Below are 25522 nucleotides of genomic sequence, written 5' to 3'. Positions count from 1 at the left end.
TGCCTGTGGAAATAATGTCTCCTAAAGACCAGCTCAAATGTCACTTTCTCCATAAATGCTTTCCCTTTCTTGCTCTTTCTCACATCCAGATTCTGTAATTTCTCCTCCGTTGTATCATCATAGCCCTTTGCACTTTGTTTACAAAATTTATCTTATGCTTTAGGTAGTGGGATTTTGTCTCCTTCCCTAGTAAATTTTAAATTCCTTGTATTTTAACCACCTCAATAATAATCTCCCTTCTGACGTTAAGCACAGTGCTTAACTTCAAATGAAGACTCAGATCCTGAATTGAATTGTATTACTTGGTTAAAATTCTTGGTAATTGTCAGTATAATTTGAATTATATAAACGTAGTATAAAATAAAATCATCTCATTTCCCACAGATTTTTGACAAGTGACAAATAACTCTTGCTGTTTAGGCACCTCTATTATAAATATATCTACCTAAATGTCATTACCAGGTGGATAAATTATTTTTGTGTGAATGTTTGGGATCAAAATTGCTGTGTGCCTTCCAGTTACTGGGAGACCAAAACTAGCCAATTCACAATAGACTTTCAACAAGACACTTCCCTGTAATGATAATTGCTTTTGGGCCTCAAACTAACTTATTTACTGGGTTTTTTATTTGAAAGTCATTTCTTTTTAGGACCTGAAGGGTTTTTGCACTGCCTGGGGAATTGGTCAGCCTCCTTTAATTAGAAAAAGGTCAAGATATTCAATATACACTAACATCTGTGATATTTGTGATAGGGCCAGGTCAGGTGAGGAGAAAATGCAGGTTGGAGAAGGATGAAAACACTCATTTTTTTACCTTTCTTATGATATTTTACAAGTCTGTAGGAAAAAGTAAAAACCAGGCATTGTGACTTGTCTTCACCAAACAGAGGACCCTGGGTAGATCAGTGGTGTGTTGGCGTGATAGCTGGCCAGCATGGAAAGTACTCTGTGGAGCAACATGAAATCTACAATTGTATCAGGGGTGGGGAACCTTTTTTCTGCCAAGAGCTATTTGGATATTTATAATATCATCCACAGGCCATACAAAAGTATCAGCTTAAACTATAGCCTGCTACATTTGGTCAAACTCACTCTTAATGCCTTGGCAGGACCAGACCAAATGATTTCGTGGGCCTTATATGGCCCCCGGGCCAGACATTGCCTTCCCCTGGTTCAAATGAAGAACAAATGGTACCAGGGAAATAAAATAAAGGTTTTTCAAGTATGTTTTGTTATTTTTTTTTAATTAGAGTTTACATCCACATTTGATCCAATAATTCTTAACCTTAATGAAAATGGCATGTAGCAGAATTCCCACCAGAAGTATCTAGAACACAAGAGACAGGTTTGGCTCATAACACAAATGCCCTTGACTCTTGGAGGCAACATTTGTCTTTGAAAATTATTAAGTCCTTCAAATTTTGTTAATAAATCTATTTGAAGTAAAAATGTGAGTTGAAGAGTATATATCATTACTAGCTACAAAATAAAAATGGTGCCCAATTTTGTCTACATATTTTGGGTTTGTTATTTTTTTCAGGGTGTTTTATACCTTTATACAAAAAGAAAAGAGGAAATTATATGACTTGGAAATATCAAATTATCTTTGAAATGCAAGTTACTTTTTTAAAAAACTTAAAACTAGGGATTGGGATATAAGCAACACAATTTTACTTTAAAAGCAACATTAACCCAAACACAGATGTTTAAAAAAAAAAAGAAAGAAAATTGCCTTTTACCCATCTATCTCTAGAGACCCAGGGATATTATCAAGGATTGAAATAATTAATTGTCACTAAAGGACACCCTTATCAAATATCATTTACATCAAATGTGTTTTTTTCTATATTTAATAGTCAATTAAGATGTAAAAATGTGCCTGTTAAGGAATATCACAACCATGTTAATAGTGAAGCAAGGACTTTATAAAAGGCTAATCTAGGAGATCATTCCAAATTTGCTTACAAAGGAAATTAGCATTGATAACCATCTTTCTGCCTGCAGAAGAAAATGAAATATATTATTTCCATATGTGTCTCTAGCACCTAAAATATTTTAATTTAAGGGCATCTTAAAATAGTAATTCAGCTTTCTAAAATTGTCACATCAGGAGAAGATTGTTTGCCTTAGAAAAGCAGTATTCACTCTATCGGTTGCTATGGTAAGCATCTCTAAACAATATATTCCTTACTGCATTTAATAGTTGATTTTGAAATAAAAAAATAATAGAGGCCACTGAATGTAAAACTGATGATAATGAAATGCAATTATTATTTTTATGGTTTTCAAAGTATCTAATTATGTGGCCATTAGTTTTCTTATTTTGCGTATTGCATTATATTAGTGGATTTTCTAGAATTATGTTGCTATGAATATATTTCTTTAGGGCAAACATAAAGTTTTCACTCTCTTTTTTCTATGTACACACATGTATACACACATTTATATCAAGTTGTATGGGTGTGTACATGTGTATGTGTAAATATATATAATTTGATTGAGGTAAAATTTATATTCAACAAAATACATTCATGTAGTTATACAAGTTAGTAAATTTTGAAAAATGTATAGAATGTTGTATCCCTCACAATAGTTGAGATATACAACATTCCAACAAACTAAAAATACCCTTGTTCTCCTTAATATCAATTGCCAAATCACATTCCAGATGAAGTAAACACAGATCTACTTTCTGTCACTATTGACTTGTTTTACCTGTTCTAGGATTTTGTAAGTATGTACTATTTGGCTATTTCTTCATTCACCCATCATGAAGTTTTTGAGATTCATACATTTTTGTTGTTGTTGTGGTTCAATGGTAGTTGATTGAATGAATAGCACAATTTATCTATTCACCTATTGATAGATAACTAGGTTGTTTCTAATTTGGAAGTGAGATAATTAATAAATCTAATGTGAACATTCTAGTAAATGAATTTGTGTGGACATATGTTTTCATTTCTATTGGTACATACCTAGGAGTGGAAATTCTTTCATTCAGAAGTGTTTATTTAAATTTTAAAGTCCCTCCCAAAGCAGTCCTCAGATACTCCAAAGCGGTTTGCACATTTTACGCCCCTTGAAATGCGTAATAATTGCAGTTGCTCCACTTCTTTACCACAACTTGCTATTTCCAGTCTTTTTATTTTAAGCCATTTTAGTGAGAATATTGTTGTCTCCTGTGGCTTTAATTTTAATTTCCCCAAAACTAATATTGCTGAGTACTTTTTTATGTGCTTATTAGCTGTTTGAGTATTTTATTTGGTAGAGTGTTGTTCAAATTTTTGCCCATTTTTAAAATCAGATTGTTTTCTTATTATGAACTGTTTATATAATCTATATAAAGTCTCTTATTATACATATGCTTTCCAAATATTTTCTCCCAGTATATGGTTTGTCAACTTGTCTTTTCATCCTCTGCATAGTGTCTTTCAAAAAAACAGAATTTAAAATTTTTTATAAATGTAATTTATTTCTTTTGGGTCTAGGTCTAAAAACACCTTGCTTTCCACATCACAGGGTTTCTTTTTATGTTTTCTTCTAGAACTTTTAGATATTATGTTTAGGTCATGTTTCATTTCAAAATCAATTTATGTATATATGTATGATAAGAGATAAGGTTATTATTTTTTTAAAAGTATGGATATCTAGTTCCAGCACTATATATTGAAAACAGTTTTCTTTTTTTGAATTAAATTACTTCAGTACTTTCAACAAAAATCCAGTGTTCTATTTCTGGAACATACACTGTTCTCTTATTGTGTATTTCTATCCTTATGCCTATATCACACAGATATTCTCTTCAGACTTAATTTTCTCCTTTTCTTCTGAGGCTCTGATCACATGAATGTTAGGTTTGTTGTAGTTCCTGAGATGTCTGTGGTCTTTGAGGTACTCCAATATTTTCTCTATCTGTTTTCTTTCTGTTTTACAGAGTTCAGTGGTTCTCAACCTTCTGGCCCTTTAAATACAGTTCCTCATGTTGTGACCCAACCATAAAATTATATTCATTGCTACTTCATAACTGTAATGTTGCTACTGGTCTTAGGCGACCCCTGTGAAAGGGTTGTTCGACCGCCAAAGGGGTAGCGACCCACAGGTTGAGAACCGCTGGATTAGATGGTTCCATTGGATAGGTTTTCCAGTTTACTGATTTTTCTTCTGTCATCTCCATTCTGTATTTGAGTCCATCTAGTGATCTTCTTGTTGTTGATGTTGTTACTATACTTTTTTTAGTTCAAAGTTTTCATTTGATTCTATTTTATGTTGTCTGCTTCTTTACTGAGGGTTTCTTCATTTCTTTTTTCCAAGAGTATTTGCAATTCCCTGCTGGAGCAATTTTTTAAAGATGTTTAATTGATTTTGAGAAAGAGAGAGGAAGGTAGAGGGACACAGACAGAAAAATATCAATGTTAGAGAGAAACATACTAGTATATCGACTGCCTCCTGTACACACCCTGTAATTTATGCTGTCTAGTTGGAAAAAAGAAAGGATGTATCAGCAGAAACAATTTTAAATTGACCTAAGCATTCCAATATTAACAGAGACCATCAAATTTCTTGGTTTTTCTTTTTATTAACATAACAGATAATAGATAGATAGTTAAGATTTCCACTTTTCTATCCTATTTTTTGGACCTCTATTTTCAGTCACCCTCTGCCCCCAGAAGTAAAAGCAAAGCTCTCCTCATCTTCTCTTGCAGAAGATGTCAAACATTATATTGCTACAAAGTCTTTCCCTTGTATTTGAAAGGTAGTTGTCTCATGTTTTAAACCATATAAATAAGAGACCCCTTCTACTATATGAATTCTGGTGCCATGTGTTAAAATACTCTATTTTTCACCGCTTTGCACATTACAGGTTTGTTTTTTCTCCCAGGTAGATTATTAGCTCTTGGAAGGAAGAAATAAAGCCTACATGGGCTCAACTCTGCATAAGCTTCCTGGCTCTCCAATGAATACACTTGTATCAACCCTACTTAGAATTACCAACACTATGATTTCCCTCATAATACCTATTATTGCACAGAAAAACTAAGAAAGCATACATTAAAAATAAAACACATATCTACAATAGTTATATATAAGAGTTTTCTGGGCGAGAATGTCTTTCTATAACCACAAAACAGAACATGTGGGGTCTGATATGATTAACTTCAGCAAAACAAAGACTCAGTATTTGTTGAATATTCTTTGGAGATTTCACTCATTCTTATTTCCTCAAAACATCAAAGAACTCATGAACACAGACAACACTCTGGTGATTGTGGGGGGTAGGGGGTGGAGATGGAAGAAGGCATAGGAGGAATAAATGGTGATGGGGGAAATTAAAGATAAAATAAATTTTAAAAAAAGAAAAGATAGTGAGCTAGGAAAAAAACAAACAAACAAACAAACAAACAGATGAAACCTATAACCTGATGGCTCCTACACACTTACCTCTACCTTCTGACTCTAGCCTCCAGTTTGTAATGATATTTTAGATTTATCAGTGCTAACATCCCTCCTTCTAGTCATCTCTATATTAGCACTTATCCAGGGAACAATAATTCCATATTGTCCTTTTTTACCCATAAACTGCTTGTTGGCTTATTTATCTCTATTTCCATAGTATTTGTGTTCTTGAGGCATTCATGTATGCTGTATTAAATCAAATAAATTGTCATGTTAAAAGAATATTTCTGAGAGAAGATACTATAATATTTTCATATTAGTATTTACATTTAAGTCTGACCTTAATGCCTCAGACTTCACCATTAGAACAACTTCTTTTCCCTTGTCTAAATGAGAAGAGAGGACACATATTCACTGCCTCCATCTTTATACCATCTCTTCCAGAACATAAACATTTACTAAGTACCTTTTCCTTTTTGCTTGTCTCTGGCTCCCCTTGGTTGTTTGTTTTGGGGTTTTTTTATGACCTACTTCTCAACCTTATAATCACTTCATTACCTTCTCTTAGGCATTTTCCAAGTGATTCATATTTCTATATCTGCAATAAGGTATAGAAACACAAAGTGGAATAAATACTCCAAGTGCGTTTGAAAAATCCAGTTGGTTTAAGCAGCTAGAGAAAGAGTAAGAAGACTCTGGGTTGAGGTTAGCTTTGGGGACAAAGCTTTAGCCACATATCCTAGTCTCATAAGTAGATCATAGTCAAAGGTTGCAGCCCACAACCCAGAACCCTTTCCCTGCAAGTGCACCACTGAAGACACACCACTGACATGCTAATGAGCTTGCCAATGGCTCTTTTATTTACTAGTCAAGGTCCACATGTAAGCCATAGGCTCCGTCCTGAGAATGTGACATTCAACACTTGATTAATATTATTTGAACATTCTATGGCATCCGTGGGTGAAGCCGCTATGCAAATATTGTCATTACTATAAATAAGTTAATATCACAGAAGAAATATGGGAATTTGCTTGAGGACCCAGAACAAAAATGATAAATGAGGGAAGTTGGTGAGAAAAGCATTTTTTCTTGGCTGGTGGTCAAGAAACAAAGCTTTAAACAATTGAAGGGAACTTACTCTAGATGTGTGCTGGGAAGCAAATTCAGCTAAATATAAATCAAAGGAGTTTTCCTGATTGTAATTCAAGAATGCCACAGTATAGGAGGCAAGGGAGCTTGCCGCAGGAAGAAACAAATATTTCTTCCCAATAGAGAGGTCTTTGTGATGCATGGGTTTCTCACTTCTATTCTTACATTTCTTTGATGCCTATGGAGAGGCACACTGTGGTGACAGACAGGCCTTGTGGAGCTCTGGCTAAGAGATTGGTGAGAACACTGCCTGGGGAGGCAAGCGCCAGCTTTGCCATTAGCCCTGTGCCATTGAGTTACTTATTGTCTCTGTTACTCAGGCTTTTTCGTCTCTAAGATGAGCATAGTAGTAGTAGGAATCCCAAAGTAGTCAGTGGTAAGCACTGTCCTTAGCCTAGAGCAAATATTCAGTAAGTGTTATCTTCGTTGTTAGTTTTGTTATTAGACTGTTTTTCAAAATCCATTTCCATATGGCTTTCCGGTTGGCTCTAGTTTATTTTATTAGCTCATTCCCAGTCACTCACTCTGACCCTTGCTTGAGGTAGTCTGGGAAATTCTAGACATTTCCCTGATCACAGTGGATTTTTCATTATGTGTTTGCATATACATGCTTTCCCCACATATTTGGTCTGATAAATGCCCACAGCTTATTTCAGATGCAGTTCTAACTTTACTTCTTTCTTCCTTTCCTCAAACACTACTTCATAGATTAAAGTTCTTTCTGTTTTTTTGTTCTCCTAATTCATCATCATCATCATCATCATCATCATCATCATTATCATCATCATCATCATCATCATCATCAATCATCATTTGCACAATGATACCTGTTACATTCTTTACTCCTTTTTCAAATGTAAATTCTTTGAATGGAGGGACTAAGTATCATTTATTTATCATTGGGTCTCCCGGAACCTAGCACATTGCTAGGCACATGGAAACAGTCTGTTTGATACATGAATGAATTGTATATAATAAGATATAGCAATGCTCAAAAAATTAACATAAAATATTAGAAAAATAGAAAATCAAATGAATATTTAGAACCAAAGAATAGAAAATAGAAAAAAATTTCAATGAGCCCTTGCCAGTGTGGCTCAGTTGGTTGGGTATTGTCCACTGCACCAAGAGGTCACTAGTTAGATTCCTGATCAGGGCATATGCCTGGTTGCAGGCTCCATCCCAGGTTGCATGGAGGAAGCAGCCAATTAATGTTTCTCTCTTATTGATGTTTCTCTTTCTCTCTCTCCTTCTCCCTTTCTCTCCTTCTCTAAAGTCAATAAAACATTTTTTTTCAAAAAGAAAAAACTCAATGACATAGAGTTACCTTTTTTATTAATGCCAAGAAAGCTCTCTAAGACAAGGTATTAAAAATCATGTGGACACACTTAAAACAATTACGTATTTTTTTACTTATGATGACACTAAGCATTTATATAATAATCCAAATTATACACAAATATGAAAATACAAAAGAAAAGTACCCCAATATGATAATACAGTTGGCCTGCAGGGGTCCTCAAACTACGGCCCACGGGCCACATGCAAATACAAATATTGTATTTGTTCCCGTTTTGTTTTTTTACTTCAAAATAAGATATGTGCAGTGTGCATAGGAATTTGTTTTTAGTTTTTTTTTAAACTATAGTCCAGCCCTCCAACAGTCTGAGGGACAGTGAACTGGCCCCCTGTTTAAAAAGTTTGAGGACCCCTGGTCTACAGTGATAGAATTAGAGGTGAATTACATTTTATATTTTCTGTAGTTCCAAAATCTGTACCAAAAGCATTTATTATTATTCAGAGTAGAGACGACTCATGTACCTTTTTATCCTGAGGCCGTGTTCAACAATTAGAAATATATGAGTACCTTATAAAATACTATATCCAGGGATTTCCAATTGGTTAAAACATCATAAATAATTAGAGGTTCAATATCTTATCAGGTTATTATTTTTCAAACCTAGAAAAATACATATATCTCTTTAATACTGGCTATATATTATCCTGGCTATGGTATCTTCTCATATCACAATGTGTGATGCATGCCCAGCTGCTAAATATATAAACATATATTTAATAGGCAGGAGGTCTGGACGTGTGCTGGTAGTTATTAAATTGAATTTGAAATCTATAAGGGACAGAGTAAACCTTTGTCCTTGCTCTTCTTTGTAGTTATTAAATTAAATTTTAAATCTATTTGGGACAGAGCAAGCCTTAGCTCATTATATATATAGATAAACAGGCTGGCTCTCAGAGAGGGAAGGAGATGGATGCAAAGTTACACAGCTGTTTAGTGGCATGGTCAGCACTAACTTGACAGTCCATGACTCTTTGTACTTATGTAACATCATAGAAATAAAGAGGGACTTTAGGAAGTTTTTCCTACAACCATCTCATTTTATAGATGGAAAACTGAGGACTTACAGTGATCAATACCAGTATTTTCCCCCAGATGACATAACTTTCTAGAATATGGTTAGATTTAGCAACCTGGTCTCTGGTATCTTGGTCATTGTGTTCTCTTCTGTAAGAGCAAGGAGTTAGGCTAGCTTCTTACCAATACCACTGTTATTAGTAGAAATGTTGAAGAAGAGCTTGACCCAGTACTTACATATTATTTGAGCATCGAAGTCTAATATTGTCCTAACCAGGGAAGAACAATTATATATCAAGCAAAATGGTCAGTATCTTTTTTCAGAGTTTCTCTGAAATTCTGGTTCATATAATTTATTTTCCTATGAAACAATGATCTATGACAAAGCCCATGGAAAATGTATAGCTTCTAATTCATATATAGCATATATATGTATGTGTATATCTTACAGAAGATATTTTCCTAAGATCTTTACATCTACAAAAGGTATTTCTGTCTGTTTTAAGTCTTGATTGATAAACATAGGCTAAAGTGACCACTTGACTTATTCTTCACATTAACAAGGAGGAAAAATGTAGCTGGAAGAAGCTCTGACAGGTGGATGAGCCTGAATTTCCATAAAAACTAAATCAGGATTGGGTCTGTGATGTCATAAAAATAACAGGGTATAAAAAAATCAAGGACCTGAGTTCTAGTTACATTCCTCCCTCAAATTAACTTAAATATCTAGAATAATTCCTTCCAAGATTCCCGATGTGGATCTCTTCATAATTCAATAAAATAATTCATGGGAATTGATCATTTTTTAAGTCCCTGGTAATATTCCCCAAACCTTCCATAGGAGACCTCTTTTAGGCAGTCAGATGCTTATCAAAATCTTTTGGATGTAGCAAGTGATGCAAAGATAGTAAGGCTGAAGTTCAAAGGCATTAAGGAGGCAATATAGATGAATTATCACCTGGTAGTGGGCAAGTTCCTGCCTAATATCTGGTGGTGCCTGATCTTTGCTTATATCCTAATACCCTGTCTTTGCTGAGAGCCCTGCATATGCAACCAGAAAACTTTCTTTTTGCTTCAGAGACAAGCAGGTTAGGGTAGATGATTATAGCTGGGTGTTTTCTAATTGAGGATAAAATTTTATATGATCAGTTTCACAGAAAAAATAGTATTAGATAAATAAATTGCATCAATTCGAAGCCAAGCTCTTTTCTTATTAAAAGTTAAATGCATTTTGTTGAAAAAGGAATATGATGAAAACATATGATTTGATTTTAGAATCTACCCTATATCTCTACCATCCATTCTCTCAGCCATTATCCACTGAAAAACCTTTGTTCTTAGGAATATGCTAAGATCATGTCACTGTCTACTAAACACTGCCAATTGCTTCCCAGTGCAATCCAACAAACCCTTCCTATGGCCAGGGAGGCCCTCTGAAATCTGGGCTTTGCCTGTCTATAGCGCTAATTTCATACTCTCCCCCTTACTGTGCGCTATGTTCCAAGCCCACAGTTCTCTCTTAGTCCTCAAACCCCCCACACCCCCTTCCACATTAGAAACCTTGTAGTAGCTCCCTCTGCCCAGAAGGCTGTTTCCCCAGGTCTTTGCCTTCTAAACATTCAGGCTTGTGTGCAGATGTCACATTCTTAGGGACTCTTCCCTTGTCCTAAAGTAACAGTACCTTCTTGTCCACTCTAGAGTCTCTATCACATCATCCTTTTTAATTTTCTCTATGATTCTTATTATCCACTTAGAGTTACTTGAACTATGTACTCACTTATTCTCTTGCTACCCCTACTCTCTCAACACACCATAAGCATTTGCAGGGCAAGGCCATATCTTTCTTGCCCATCTAGTACCTACAGCACTTACAACAGAGCCTTCTACAAAGTAGGAACTGGATAACTAGTGTTGGAGGAAGGAAAGAAGGAAGGAAGGAAGGAAGGAAGGAAGGAAGGAAGGAAGGAAGGAAGGAAGGAAGGAAGGAAGGAAAGAAGGGTATTGACATAGACCTGTTAACTGGAAATGCAAAATGGAATGTATTCATAGTCTTTCACTTGAGTCTTTATCAAATGTACCAAATATTTATCATCATTAAAGCCTGTAGCTCCAGGGCTAGGAATTAATCCATGTGACATTCTCTATGATATGAATGGTTTTGAATGTCATTTGTCCCACTTACAAAAGACAAATCACTAGAAGTAGTAAATGATAGAGGGTGAGTGCAAGAGGAAAAACTCAACGTTCTTTTGGATCTTCTTTTCAGTGTCTTTCTTCTTCCAATGACCTTTTTCTTAAATCTATGCCCACGGTGTCAGGTTTTATTTGTTTTTATGTTTCTTACTGAATTCTATCTAGCATACTTTCTCTTTCCTACAATACACCAAACAACTAATTCTAAATTACATTTTCTACTCTGTGGCTGGCTGCTTTGCATCATGGGAGTAGGCTCAGCTGAATAGTACAATCAAAGGCCTACACATAATTAGGAAAAAAACTCTACTTTCTCCATTAAAAAGATGACTTGCTGTCATTCTTTGCTATCATACATATCTTATCCTCTGATGCTCCAGAAAGCTGAATTTTCAAATCTGTAACACTTCTTCAGTTCTCTGGGTTTGATTAATAATAATTGTCAGCCCATTAAAATGGATTATGATGATTCCCAAGGAATTGGTTGTTAACATAATTAACAGCTGGCTTTACTTTCAAGACATTAATCAAAAGAGCAAGTTGCTGGAAATGACCAGGTTCTCACAAATGTTGATAATTAGCGAAGCCATTGAAGTTGTGTGACAGTGATTCCTGATGCTGTTATCTGAGTGATTGTATCGCAGCTTTATATACTCACTACGTGATGTGTTCTCTCAAGTGTTATTAAACCAATAGGCATTTGAATGAATTTAATTGAAAAGACACAGACTCCATATTTTCACTGTTTACTTTTGAACTGAATGAAATATTAAAAAATGTAAAATGACCATGATACACACTGGATAATGTTATTTGTTAATAATGGTAAATAAATATCATATATGCAAATTATCCCTATATTGCTCCAATAGAGCCTAACTAGCTCTATCATCAAAATAACATCGTTTTGAGAATCAGGAAAAACTTTGCCATTATCTGCTCATATCACATACTATATTTGTATATAATGAAAACAATACATGAAAGAACTTAAGGAAGGACTAAACACACAGTGGAAGTTTAAAGCAATCACCTTACCAAGAAAGTGAAACCTCTCTTGACGTTTTAGAATCTTTGCTGCCAGTATCTTTATGGGCCTAAACTATTTTGTTTATATTATAAGTATACTTTGTGTGTAATTTTATTTCCTGCTTTCTCCTAACATTATCACATGAAATTTCTCTGTTAAATGAGAGAATTAATAAAATAACATTTTAATATATATATATATATATATATATATATATATATATATTATTTCATAGAAAAGATATTTTACATTTTGTTTAACAATTGCCATAAGGCTGGGGCCATGAATTTCACTTTAATATACAACACTGTAATAAGTATCAAAATCAGAGAAGTGACTGTCTTAGGTCTTTTGGTACTTTTGTCTCTGGATCTCAAACCAGGATTAATTACTTCTATTCCTGGTAGAGTTGCCAGATTTGTCAAATAAAAATACAAGGCATGTCCAGGAGTTCTCTCTTTCTATTATTTATGGGAAGGGGAGGGAGGTGGATGGAGATGGTAGAATGCATAGAGGGGATAAATGGTGATGGGAAAAATAAAATAAAATGTAAATAAAATAAAGTCACTTAAAAATACAAGACACCATTTAAATTTGAATTTTACATAAATAATGGATTTTAAAAATATATGTCCCATGGAATGTTTTAGGTATACTAATAATGCATAGAAAATACTTATATCCCCCAAACATGTACTGTTTATCTGAAATTCGAATACATTGGTGCATCCTGTGTTTTCCCTGGCAACTTTCAACAGAGATGTTTCTCACATATTGCAATAGGCAGAGTCATGGCCGGACAGTGTCCGTGTGCTGATTCCCAGAACCTGAGGCTATATGCTAATCAGCTGATGTCAATAGGAGGAGATTATCCGGGATGAACTGGGGGGCACAGGTAATCACAGGAGTCCTTAGAAGTGGAAGCAGAAGAGAGAACCACAGAAATGCAAGTCTGAGAAATACTCAGCCCAGCATTGCTGGCTTGCAGATGAAGATGAAGAAAGGAGCCTTGAGCCAAAGGGAGTGGGCGGCCTCTAGAAGCTGGAAAAGGCAAGAAAATGCATTCTCCCTCAGAGACTCTGGTAAGAAATTTCCTTCAGCTGATTTTAGCCCGGTGTGACCATTGTTGGACTTCTGACCTCCAGAACGATAAGATAACAAATGTGTATTGCTTTTAAGAAACCAAACTTGTGGCTTTTAAGTTTTTATTATTTTTTGTTGTTAATCCTCACCTGAGGATATTTTTCCTCATTTATTTTTTAGAGAGGATGGAAGGGAGGGGGAGAGACAGAGAGAGAGAAACATCGCTGTAAGAGACACATTAACTGGTTGCCTCCTGCACACACCCTGACCAGGGACAGGGATCCAGCTTGCAACCGAAATACGTGCCCTTGACCGGAATCAAACCTGTAACCCTTCAATTTGCAGGCCGATGCTCTAACCGCTGAGAAAACTGGCTAGGGTGTGTGTTTTTTTAAAATTTTTTAATGGCATCTATGGTAAAGTAATGTGAATGTTTTCATGAAGACATTAGTGGTCATTGAGCTAAAAGGTAGGCTGGGTCCCTTGATTCTTGTATTGTGATAATTTTATAAAAGAGGGTAAAAAATCTGAACCAAGACCTAGAAAACACACTTTCTGGAAGCTCACTGGACTTAGTCACCTTCCTACTGCCACTCTGTCATTTCTTATTGAGCCTACCAGGGATTTCCGCACAGAGTCCTTTAAATCCTGGAAAGCTGACATTAGTGATTGCATGTGAATGGCATGAAGAGTAGAGAGACTTTAATTCAAACAATCAGCATCTTGGAGCATTAGTCATGAAATGAAGTCAACTCATAGGGTTCTACTGGGGAGCCAAGCTACAGAGTAAATCAAAGACAGCTGAGTCAAGCCACTGTTCTTCACAATAAACGTTCTCAGTTGGCACTGATGGTGGGGGTCAATCCCCAGTTCATGTCTGCAGGTGTTCAATATGAAGACCTAATTATTTAATGCACCACATTTCCATACTAAGTATACTTATTGTTATGGGGAAGATAAGCTGGAGACTGTTGCTTTATTACATAGCTCTGAAATACAAGGGAGACACCAGGAATGCTATAGTCGTTTTGCTTTTCTGGGAATGCCTCACAGCTCACAACTTTGTCATTAGGTGGGGAGGATGACATTGTCCATTTAAAATGTGTATGTTTCACAGAGTTCACATCAGATCAAAATTAGGAGATGTATGGTGGTTAGGCAGAGACCTCAAACTCAAGATTTGAAAGTCTATAACAGAGGCAGGCTCGTAAACAAATACTAATGATGCAAGGTGATAACTGTTCTTACTGAGAGGAACACTCAGGAAGCTGGGGAGCCCTCTGGAGCCAGGAATCAATGCCCAGAGGCTTCCATAAGAGCAAAGTGCTTGATGTGCCAGCTGAAGGATGAGAAAGGGTTTCAGCCACTCCTGCAGCCTGTGTGAGGAGGTAAAAGGTTTTGTGTTGAAGAAGAGACTATTATCTTTAGTGTTTTTTTTTATATTATCCTTAGTTTTTTGGTTGTTTTATTTTTTTTCAGTGAAAGACTAAATAAATGAGTTAGTATGGTTTTAGCCTATACACCTGGCTTGCAAGTTGAATATGTATGTTATGTATATCATGATTTCTTAAAATGGGTTTAATTCTATTTACTCCTTCAGACCACATTTTTTATGCCTGCTTTTTTCTGAGCATTGTGGGCCAGAGAGTATGTTAAGTAATTTCCTTGTTATTTCCTTCTCAGAATAGTCCTATAAGTCTAATAACCTAATAAATGCCTTATCTGCATTGGAAGACAGTGTGGCTTATGGCTCTCTTTACTGAGATGAAGAACATGGGGTGGGGTGAGCTTCATGAAGACTATAATGAATGACATTTGGCAACTGTTAAAATTGAGATTATGTTCATCCGTGTCTAAAAAGGCTATAGTTTACGTGTGTGTGTGTGTGTGTGTGTGTGTGTGTGTGTGTGTATCTTTGAAGTCAAATGTGGGCAGGAAATATTGATTTGGAAGATGTGGCAATTGAAGCCTTGGGTATGCCTGGGGTGGTCTAGAGTGAACGAACGTCAAGAGAACCAAAGATAACACCAAAGGGGAACAATAATGTTTATGAAAGATACAGGTATTAAACGTGAACAAAAATAAAGAGAGGGAGAGTCTTGAGATAGGTAGGTGGACAACCAAGTCAGAGTGGTGGTTTGGCCTGCAATGGCAGAACAGTTTTGTATTTTCATTCAAAAACAGCAGCATCTGAGCAAAGCCTATTAGATTTTTCAACAATGTCATTTGTAATAACTTTGTTTAAAAATGTGTAATGAGAACAGAAGGCAGATTGAAATATAGCTAGCAATTGTAGAGTAAGAAAATAGAGACATTGAGGATGTGCAATTTTGTTAAAAATTATTGAAAAAGAAGACAGAAGGTTGGAGAAGGGAATAAGAAAGAGAATACAGGTACCTGGATATGATGTGCTATTGGAATGGGTAATTTATTTTGTGTTTAACAGGAAAGGCTTGAACACATTTCAAAATGGAAAGCAGGAGCCAGCAGTGTGGACAAATATATCCAGGATTATTCTGGGTGTGGCAGCAATCCATATCAAATTATTTAAGAAAAACAGTTTAAAAATAAATATCAACACAAACTGTGTAGTAAGGCTGACTAGGAGAGTGTGGGGATCCAACTGATATTGTATTACATTATAAAGAAACTATAGGCCCGGTGCACAAAAATTTGTGCACTCGGGGGCGGGGGGGTTCAGCCTGGCCTGTGCCCTCTCGCAGTCTGGGACCCCTTGGGGGATGTCCACCTGCTGGCTTAGGCCCGCTTCCCCGGGGGATTGGGCCTAAGCTGGCAATCATACATCCCTCTGTCAGCCCGGGAGCCCTCAGGGGATGTCCACTTGCCAGCGGGGAGCAGGCCTAAGCTGCAGTTGGACATCCTTAGCACTGCTGAGGAAGCGGGAGAGGCTCCCGCCACCACCGCTGTGCTGGCAGCCATCAGCCTGGCTTGTGGCTGAGCAGAGCTCCCCTGTGGGAGCACACTGACCACCAGGGGGCATCTCCTGCACTGAGCGTCTGCCCCCTGGTGGTCAGTGTGTGTCATAGTGACCAGTCATTCCAAGTCTTTCTGCTGTTAGGGTCAATTTGCATATTACCCGTTCATTATATAGGATGAAGGCCTGTTGCATGGGTGGGGGCCAGCTGGTTTGCCCTGAAGGGTGTCCCGGATCAGGGTGGGGGTCCCACTGGGGTTCCTGGCCAGCCTGGGTGAGGGGCTGATGGCTGTTTGCAGGCTGGTCAAGCCCCCCAGTGGGGACCCTCACCCCATATGGGTGTAGCCAGCCTGGGTGATGGGCTGAGAGCTGTTTTCAGGCTGGCCACATCCCCTTCAGGGTGGGGGTCCCTACTGGAGTGCCTGGCCAGCCTGGGTGATGGGCTGAGAGCTGTTTTCAGGCTGGCCACACTGCAGGCTGGAAGCAGGTATCTGGGATTTATTTATCTTCTATAATTGAAACTTTGTAGCCTTGATTGGAGCCCAGGTCAGCTGGAATCCTTAGTTGCCCCTGGAAACCCAGGCTCCCAGACCCTCCTTGAGCGGAGGCCACAGTGGCTGGAAGCAGGTATCTGGGATTTATTTAGCTTCTATAATTGAAACTTTGTAGCCTTGAGCAGAGCTCAGGACTGGCAGGGCAGGCGGGAAGCTTGGCTTCCTCCATCGCCGGAGCAACTCAAGCCTCCTGCTCGCTCCAGCTCCGTGGCCGCCGCCATCTTTGTGATGGAGTGATGGTTAATTTGAATATTACTCTTTTATTAGATAGGATACTAGAACTATTCTCACAGCACCAGCATGTATCATCTTAGAGGAGGACTTTGACAAGACTGGGCTCACCTGTCCATCACTGAGCCACCAGCTCTGGCTGGAGGAGGCTTGTGAAATGTAACTGACCACGACTGCATTATTTACCAGCCTGGGGCCAGAGGTTGGGACTATGACTTAGAACCCTATGGAAACAATTAGAGTCAGTGAAGGAATTGTACTCAGTAGAATGGCTAGTGTTCCCAGAAGGAGGGAAAAAGAGAGGCTTGGCAATAAAAATAATATATGTCCAGTGCAGAGGAGGAGTCAAAGACACAGGTCAGGAGATACTAATAAGTAGGGGAAGACCTCACTCAGCTTTAGACAGGAGGAAGCACATTGTCACTTTAGAGAGATGCCTTCCTCTCTGTCTCACCCGGCAACACTGAATCCCCAAGTAACTCTCTGTCCCTCTTGTGTCTTTTATTTTCTTCTTAACGCTATCATTCTCTACATGTATCCTGTCTGTTCATTTTCTTACTTTTTACTACCCCACTGTCCTGTCTTTCAAGTATCAGGGACTATGTCTTATGTGTTATTCTAACTCTGCCATCTAAAATCTAACATAGTGCCTAACACATATTTAGCATTCAATTACTTATTGAGTTGAAGAAGAGATAAATGAGAGAAACTTAAGAATGCGCATAACAAATGTTGTCTATAATAACTATAGACCAATTTTTCAAAAATGTCAGGCAGAGTACCATATTCACAAGAGTGTAATATACCTCAATTGTTATTTTTATTATTTAAAATATATTAATTATGTTTGGATCATCAGATATAAACTATTAGGGGTGGTGCTGGCTGGGTGGCTCACTTGGTTGAAGCATTGTCCTGTACACCAAAAGATTGCACCTAGTCAGGGCACAGATTGCACCTAGTCAGGGCACACATGGGTAAGGCAATCTGTTGCTGTTTCTGTCTTACGTTGATCTCTCTCTCTCTCTCTCTCAAAAACCAATAAAAACATATCGTTGGATGAGGATTAAAAACTAAAAATATTAGGGGTGATGATCTAAAAATTAAAATGTTTTCCCTGAGTAGGCAGCACATTTAATGGACTTCCATGCTGCATGTTGGCTTAGTTTTATTGCTGTGATCACAGGAGTCTATGCATTTTACTACAGAATGCAGATAAGGAAGGAATATGCTCTAAAGTCCCAGAACAGACACATACATGAAACATGGAGATTTTTTTAGCGGGAAGATTTCCTAATGTTAAACTACAGTTTATATGAAGGAGCCTTTTATAATTTCTTCAATAAGAATGTCCCCATGTAGTTCTACAGTGAGACGGAATAAAACTGCCTTTCAGTGAAAGCTTTGGCAACTGGATACCCTCTTGCTTCAAGTCATCAGTGAGCTGGAAGTTCAACACATGTGGAAACAATTCATTAGGTGAACTTGCAAAAGAACCTTTGACAGCTATTCTCTTTGAATATCTTATAAGAGGAAAACTGTTCTAAAAAAAGAAGAAAAAAACAGTTGTCTGGTTTTGCTTAATTTTTCTTGGGGAAGCTGTGTTAATAATACAGGTCATACACAAACACATACAAAAGCTTTTCATAATGAACATCACTGATATGTCTACATCCTAGGGGATTATGTGTGTATGTGTGTGTGTGTGTGTGTGTGTGTGTGTGTGTGTGTGTGTGTGTGTTTCACATATTTATGCACAGAAAGTTACTGGTATTTCAGAAAATAAGTCTGACATATGGTTTTGTCAGATTATGCAGTAGTTCCTTCCTTAAAAGAGTTTAAAATTACAAGCCATCTAGTAACGTTGTGTATGTTTGAGAAGTAAACATGAAAAAATACAAGAATGTTCTCTATAAAATAATACACAGACTTTCATGTACTATAATATGTATAGATTAAGGTGCATTTTTAGTGTTTTGAGATGAAAATAGAATGTGAACGATGTAGTAGTCCAAACCCCAGAGAGAGAGAAAAATTGTTTTCCTGTCTGTAATGAGTAAAAGACGCATAGAAAAATCAAAATTTTACTCTTGAATGTTGGTGAAGTCAATTATAATATTCTGGATGGGAAATAAAGAGGTGAGGAAGGCTGTATTATACTTCTAATGTCCCAGAAGAAAGCTAGCCCAGCCCATCTTTTTTAAATCTCTGTAGAAGTTGGAAGTAACTTACCACAATGGCATTAATCTATTCATTCGTACATTTGTTTAAAATTTTTCAATAAGTGAGATCTTGTACCAGGCATTGTGCTAATTGCTTGATTAAAAATCATGAAAAATATCCTTAGATGTAGGCAAGAAGGGTCTTTTTCCTGGATGCCTCTGAGATTCAGGGTCCAGGGCTCAGCACTACTGCAGCACAACCCCAAAACCCTAAATATCTGCTCTCATGGCTGATCCTGTTCATGCCCCTGAAAAATATGTCCCCACTCCTCTGCTCCTATATCATTGAAAGGAACTGAATCTGAGTTCTGTAAATAGTTTGGGTTGTCTTGCTTCTGATGTCTGAGATGAATGCTGCTTTTGACTTCATGGAGGGCTTAACACTGCAGTGTTTGGATAAAAGCAAAGAAATTGGCAGACTGGCCAAATCCTTCATCTGCGATAGCTTGAATATTGTATATTCTTACATATCAAAATATGTCCATTTCTTAATACCCTAATGGTCTGATATGTATTTCATGCATATATATGTATATGTATATAATACATAACAATATCAATATGACAGGATGTGTACCAAGCATGTACTAAGTACTTCACATTCTTTATCATGTTTAATGTTCACAATAACAATTTTTATCACCTTTCTACAGATAAAAGCATTAAGCCCTAGAGATATTAAGAAATGAATCCACAATCACATAGTTATAAGGTCCTATAGCTGGGATTCAAACCCACTTATTCTGATCATAGCCAGGCTAAACTGTCATCTAAATGAGAAAGTTTATAAGTATTCTTCAGAGCATGACTAGAATTATAGAAGTTTCTCAGGAAATTCTTGAGGGATTTCTAATTTTAAAACAATGTGGTATTTTTCTTGACTCACCACCCCCCCGCCAAAAAAAAAAAAAAAAGGAAAGATAAATTCAAAACAAAATAAACCTAAGTATAGTTTTTTTCATGAATGTTTGTTTTTTCTATTCCATAATCTAGAATTGAGAGGCAAAATCCAGCCTCATGACACACTTTCCTAAGGAATGGGGACACTAGACTTTCTCATTTCTAATGTGGTCACCATATGTTTAATTTTTAATGAAAATGTTTCTTCCAGTTAGCTAGGCCTAATAGCCAGAAGTCTAACAGCCAGAAATCTCAATGATTTGAACCTCTTTATTATAAAATGTAGGTAAACCACAACTGGTTCAGGTGTTTTACTTCTGGTATTTTCTCATTTGAACCTTAGTCTCCTTTTCATTCCCCATAAGCACAGTTCCAGACTATTCTGAGTTCTGTGGAAAAGAGGTAACAAAAACATAGTTCAATGAGTTTTTGGTCAAGGGACTGAATTAATGAAGCTTGGTGTTTTGGGGGCCAAGTCTTAGCACATATCCCATTGTTCCTTCAAACTGGTTTTTTTTTTGGCTAAAAGAAATCTTACTCTGGAAACAGCCCCTCCACTGTTGTGAAATTTATAAGGCCCCACCTAATCTAATTGGTCTCTGCCTCTGTCAAATCTGGATTGAATTAGACTGGGGGATCCAAAATTGTCTAAGGAGGATTACAGATATGCACACAGAAAAATACATGTTATGATTTTACATTACATTCTACCTCATTTACAAGTAACAGGAATTACTCAAATGCAAAATAGTGAGTAATTGAAGTCTTATTCATTCATTAGGTTAGCTATTATGGAGAGGAAACATTTATTGAGCTATTTTTGTATGGTAAGCACTATGAAAGGTGCCTTAAATCTACCACTTTCCCTTTAATCTTATAGGAATGTGTTATATAAAGTGTTATCTCATTAATGAAAGTGAGGGGTAAGGCCCAAAAAGGTTTACAGAAATGTGCCAAAGTATACATACCTAGTAAGTGTCAGTTTTATGAGTAGAATTGAAGTTAAAGAGTCCAAAGTCTCAGCTATTAGAATTGATGAAAAATGTTTCTGATGTTTTTAATAATCTTTTCTATAAGTATTATATAGCCAATATCAGTATTTTCACTTGTGGAACTCTGTTCCACCCACCAATCTTCTGTAAATTGACTATTTTGCCAATACAATAATATTTTTTGGGGAAAAAGTGAGTTATTTAAATGAATTAAGTGTAGGTGCTATCATATCCTACAATAGGTAGACTTCTAAAATTATTTTTTAATAAATAAGTGCAGCTGTTAAATATAATATATATTAGGTCAGGATTAACTTTCTAATACTTTGATAAAATGAACATCTAATAAATATTAGTTATAAACTAGATTTATTCTTTTACTACAAAGGGTATTGTAATTCATAAAGCAGCATTTTACAAACTTAAAGTTGCTGTTATATAAATATTTTCTAAATTTTCTTTTTGAAAAAGAAAGTATCCATTTCAGAAACTGTAAACCAGGCAAAGGATTGATGATTTCAACACATTTCTAGAAAAAAATATTAAGTGTATTGTTTGTGAGGACTCCTTAATAAAAGAGAGATCACTGGAAGTCAAATGCCTTTATTAAAAATAAACAAGATCACACCCTGGCCATTGTTCTTAGTGGTTAGAGCATCAGGCGGTGCAGAGAAGGGTCATATGTTCAATTCCTAGTCAAGGGCATGTACCTGGATTGCAGGTTCTATTCCTGACCCCAGTCAAGGCTGTTGTAGTAGGCAACCAATACATGTGTCTTTCTCACATGGATGTTTCTCTCTCTCTCTCTCCCCTTCCCTCCCTTTCACTCTAAAATTCAATGGAAAAATATCCTAGGTTGAGGGTGAGGATTAACAATAAACAAACAAACAAACAAACAAACAATATCAAATGATCCTCATTGATGTTGGTAATTCTTAATCTTTCTCGATCTCTCCCAATTTCTGTTTCCTCTCTCTCTCTCTCTCTCTCTCTCTCTCTCTCTCTCTCTCTCTCTTCAGTTTTAATCTCACTTTTTTTTCAGCCTAGAATTCAACAAAGTTTATCACGTTAACCTTGAAAACAGGAAGGATAGAGTTATATGACAATGCTAGAGAAGAATGCTAAATGTTTATCCACATTTATCTAAAAAAGGGGACTTGGGTCTACAGTGTGCTGTAGTGGATATCATTCTGCAACATCTTTATCAATGCTTTGTATGAAGATAAATTTGCTGCTACATAACTCCGAGAAAGTCAGGTTATGTCTTGGAAGATTCATAAAGATCTCAACAGGTTGGATTCTTGAACTGGAAAGGACAAGAGAAAATTTAATGGGGATAAATAGGATCAAATTGCCCAGTATTAAATATGTCAATAGGAAGAGTTGGTTGGGGAAAAATGGATGGGTACAAATTATGATACTTAATTGCCTGCAGATTGCTGACAGATCCTCAGAGCAACAAAGACTGTAGTTGATCATATTGTCTATAGTAGAAACCCCTCTACTTATCAACATACCCTCCCAGATCTAAGATGTAAAGGCAAGAGTTGAAAGCTTAAATGTCCCAGAAGCAAAATGCACCGGAAATATAAATGAATAAAGTGTTCAAGAGTAAGAAACTTCTTCTTTCACTTCAGACACACTTCGCATTTTGAAGAAAAAGAAAATCTTCCCTTCCATATACAAGAATGGTTTCTCACTTTTTTTTATCACAAATCTCTCTCTACCATTTATGTTCCTACTTTTAACAAAGACAGATAAAATTAAATGTCTTTATTCCTAATTATCATTAGAAAATAGCACAAGTTCATTAACAGCAACAAATGACACTTGACATAATTATAATGTAAATGAGAGGCAATTGTGGGGATATTTTGAAACCGAAACATACAAGTCCCATCCAAAGGCAGTACTTGCTCTCGGCTTCAGATGGTTTGTGTCCTGCACTAATACAGGTCCAACATTGCCAGATACTTCACTTTCTCAAAAGAAACAGGACACCATGATTATTGTGTCAGATGTGCCGGGATTTAAATGTTGGCAATTCATTCAAGTGCTCATTAAATATTGTGTAGGCAAATATTGTGTGAGCCAAACAAAACACATCTGTAGCTGATGGAATATAGTGTACTACTTCTGCTTCAGAAGCCCACACTACTTTTATGCTTCTATATTTTCATTCTTCTGGTAGTTCCAGACGAGGCTGAAGGAATACCTTCTTTGTGAAGCTTTTCTTGAATCCCTGCAAGAGATGTCTTTCACTCCTTTGTATCTTCATTATCTTCTAAATCAGTGGTTCTCAACCTTCCTAATGCCGCGACCCTTTAATACAGTTCCTCATGTTGTGGTGACCCCCAATTTCACTGTTACAAATTGAACATAATTAAAGCATAGTGATTAATCACAAAAACAATATGTAATTATATATGTGTTTTCCGATGGTCTTAGGCGACACCTGTGAAAGGGTTGTTCGACCCCCAAAGGGGTTGTGACCCACAGGTTGAGAACTGCTGTTCTAAATAGAATTCTGCCATATCATCTATACATCTTTTTTTTACTTATTTAATTTTCCTATTAAGCTGTAAGCTACGCTAGGCAATCTACTGTAGTGGGTTGAATAGTGCCCCCCCCAAAAAAAATTATGTCCATGCCCTAAACCCTAGATCCTATGTGACCTTATTTGGAAAAAGGGTCTTTGTAGATGTACTTAATGAAGGATCTCCAGCTGAGATCCTCCTGGATTATCTAGGTGTACCCTAAATTCAATGCCACATGCCCTATTAAGGGACAGAGAGGAAAGGAAGCAGACAGAGGGGAAGGTCATGTGAAGACAGAATCAGAGATTAGAGAGATGCAGCCACAAGCCAAGGAAAGCTTGGAGCCACCAGAAGGTGGAAGGCGCAAGGCGGATCCTTCTCTGTACCCTTCAGAGAGAATGCTGCTGGCACCAGTTTTGCAAACTGTGAAAGAAAATGCCTGATATTTTAAGTCACCTTCTTTTTGGTGATTTGGTCCAGGAAACTAATACAGAGACTATGCTTATATAAACCTGACACAAAGTCTGGCTTGTAGGTGGCAGGTAGGACATATATGTTAATTCTTTGAAATCAAAAGTATATGCTGTCACTCTTTAAGAGTTTCCTTTCACACTTCTGCACTGTAGTGAAATGAGAATCCATTTCTCAGAAATAAGGTTATTTTCTTTATTTAAATTCTTTATTGTTTAAAGTATTACATAAGTCTCCTTTTCCCCCCATTGACCTCTTCCCTATTGCCCCCACCCCCCAGCATGTGCCCTCACCCCCCTACTGTTTGTGTCCATGGGTTATGCTTACATGCATGCATACAAGTCCTTTGGTTGATCTCTTTTTTTTCACTCCCCCTCCCCACCATTTTCACTCATAGGTTGGACAGTCTATTCAATGCTTCTGTGACTCTGGTTCTATTTTTGTTCATCAGTTTATGTTGTTCATTATATTCTACAACTGAGTGAGATCATGTGATATTTATCTTTCTCCAACTGGCTTACTTTGCTTAGCATAATGCTCTCCAGTTCCATCCATGCTGTTGCAAATGGTAAGAATTCCTTCTTTTTTACCGCAGCGTAATATTCCATTGTGTAGATGTACCACAGTTTTTTAATCCACTAACCTGCTGATGGACACTTAGGCTGTTTCTGATTCTTAGCTATTGTAAATTGTGTTGCTATGAACATAGGGGTGCATATATCCTTTCTGATTGGTGTTTCTGGTTTCTTGGGATATATTCCTAGAAGTGGGATCACTGGGTCAAATAGAAGTTCCATTTTTAATTTTTTGAGGAAACTCCATACTGTTTTCCACAGTGGCTGCACCAGTCTGCATTCCCACCAGCAGTGCACCAGGGTTCCTTTTTCTCCACATCCTCACCAGCACTTATTGTTTGTTGATTTGTTGATTGCCATTCTGACAGGTGTGAGATGGTACCTCATTGTTGTTTTGATTTGCATCTCTTGGATTATTATTGGATTTGAGCATGTTTTCATATGTCTCTTGGCCTTCTGTATGTCCTCTTTTGAGAAATGTCTATTTAGGTCCTTTGCCCATTTTTTATTGGATTGTTTGTCTTCCTTATGTTAAGTTGTATGAGTTCCCTATAAGTTTTGGAGATTAAACCCTTATCAGAGATAATGTTCTTAAATGGACTTGTTAAGACTCAGTAATCAAGCCAGTAGCAGTTTATTAGTGTTAGAGATCTTTTTGTCCTAGTCCTCTCTGCAGAAGTACATAAAGTACAACTCTCTGTAGATAAGCAAAGAGAAACAGCTACTTACCCCACATGGGATATTCTGGGCTACACCCACATGCATATAAAAGGTCATCTCTTTCCTAAAGAAGGTCATCATCCATCCTCACTAAAATTCAGAATAGCAGAGTGAATTCTAATAACTGAAGACATGGACTTGAACCAAAAAGCTATTGCCCC

The sequence above is a fragment of the Myotis lucifugus genome, unplaced genomic scaffold (genome assembly GCF_000147115.1).
Source record: "Myotis lucifugus unplaced genomic scaffold, Myoluc2.0 scaffold_147, whole genome shotgun sequence".
NCBI classification, from domain to species: Eukaryota; Metazoa; Chordata; class Mammalia; order Chiroptera; family Vespertilionidae; genus Myotis; species Myotis lucifugus.
The sequence above is the reverse complement of the archived record's forward strand: the minus strand, read 5'-3'. Positions refer to the sequence as shown.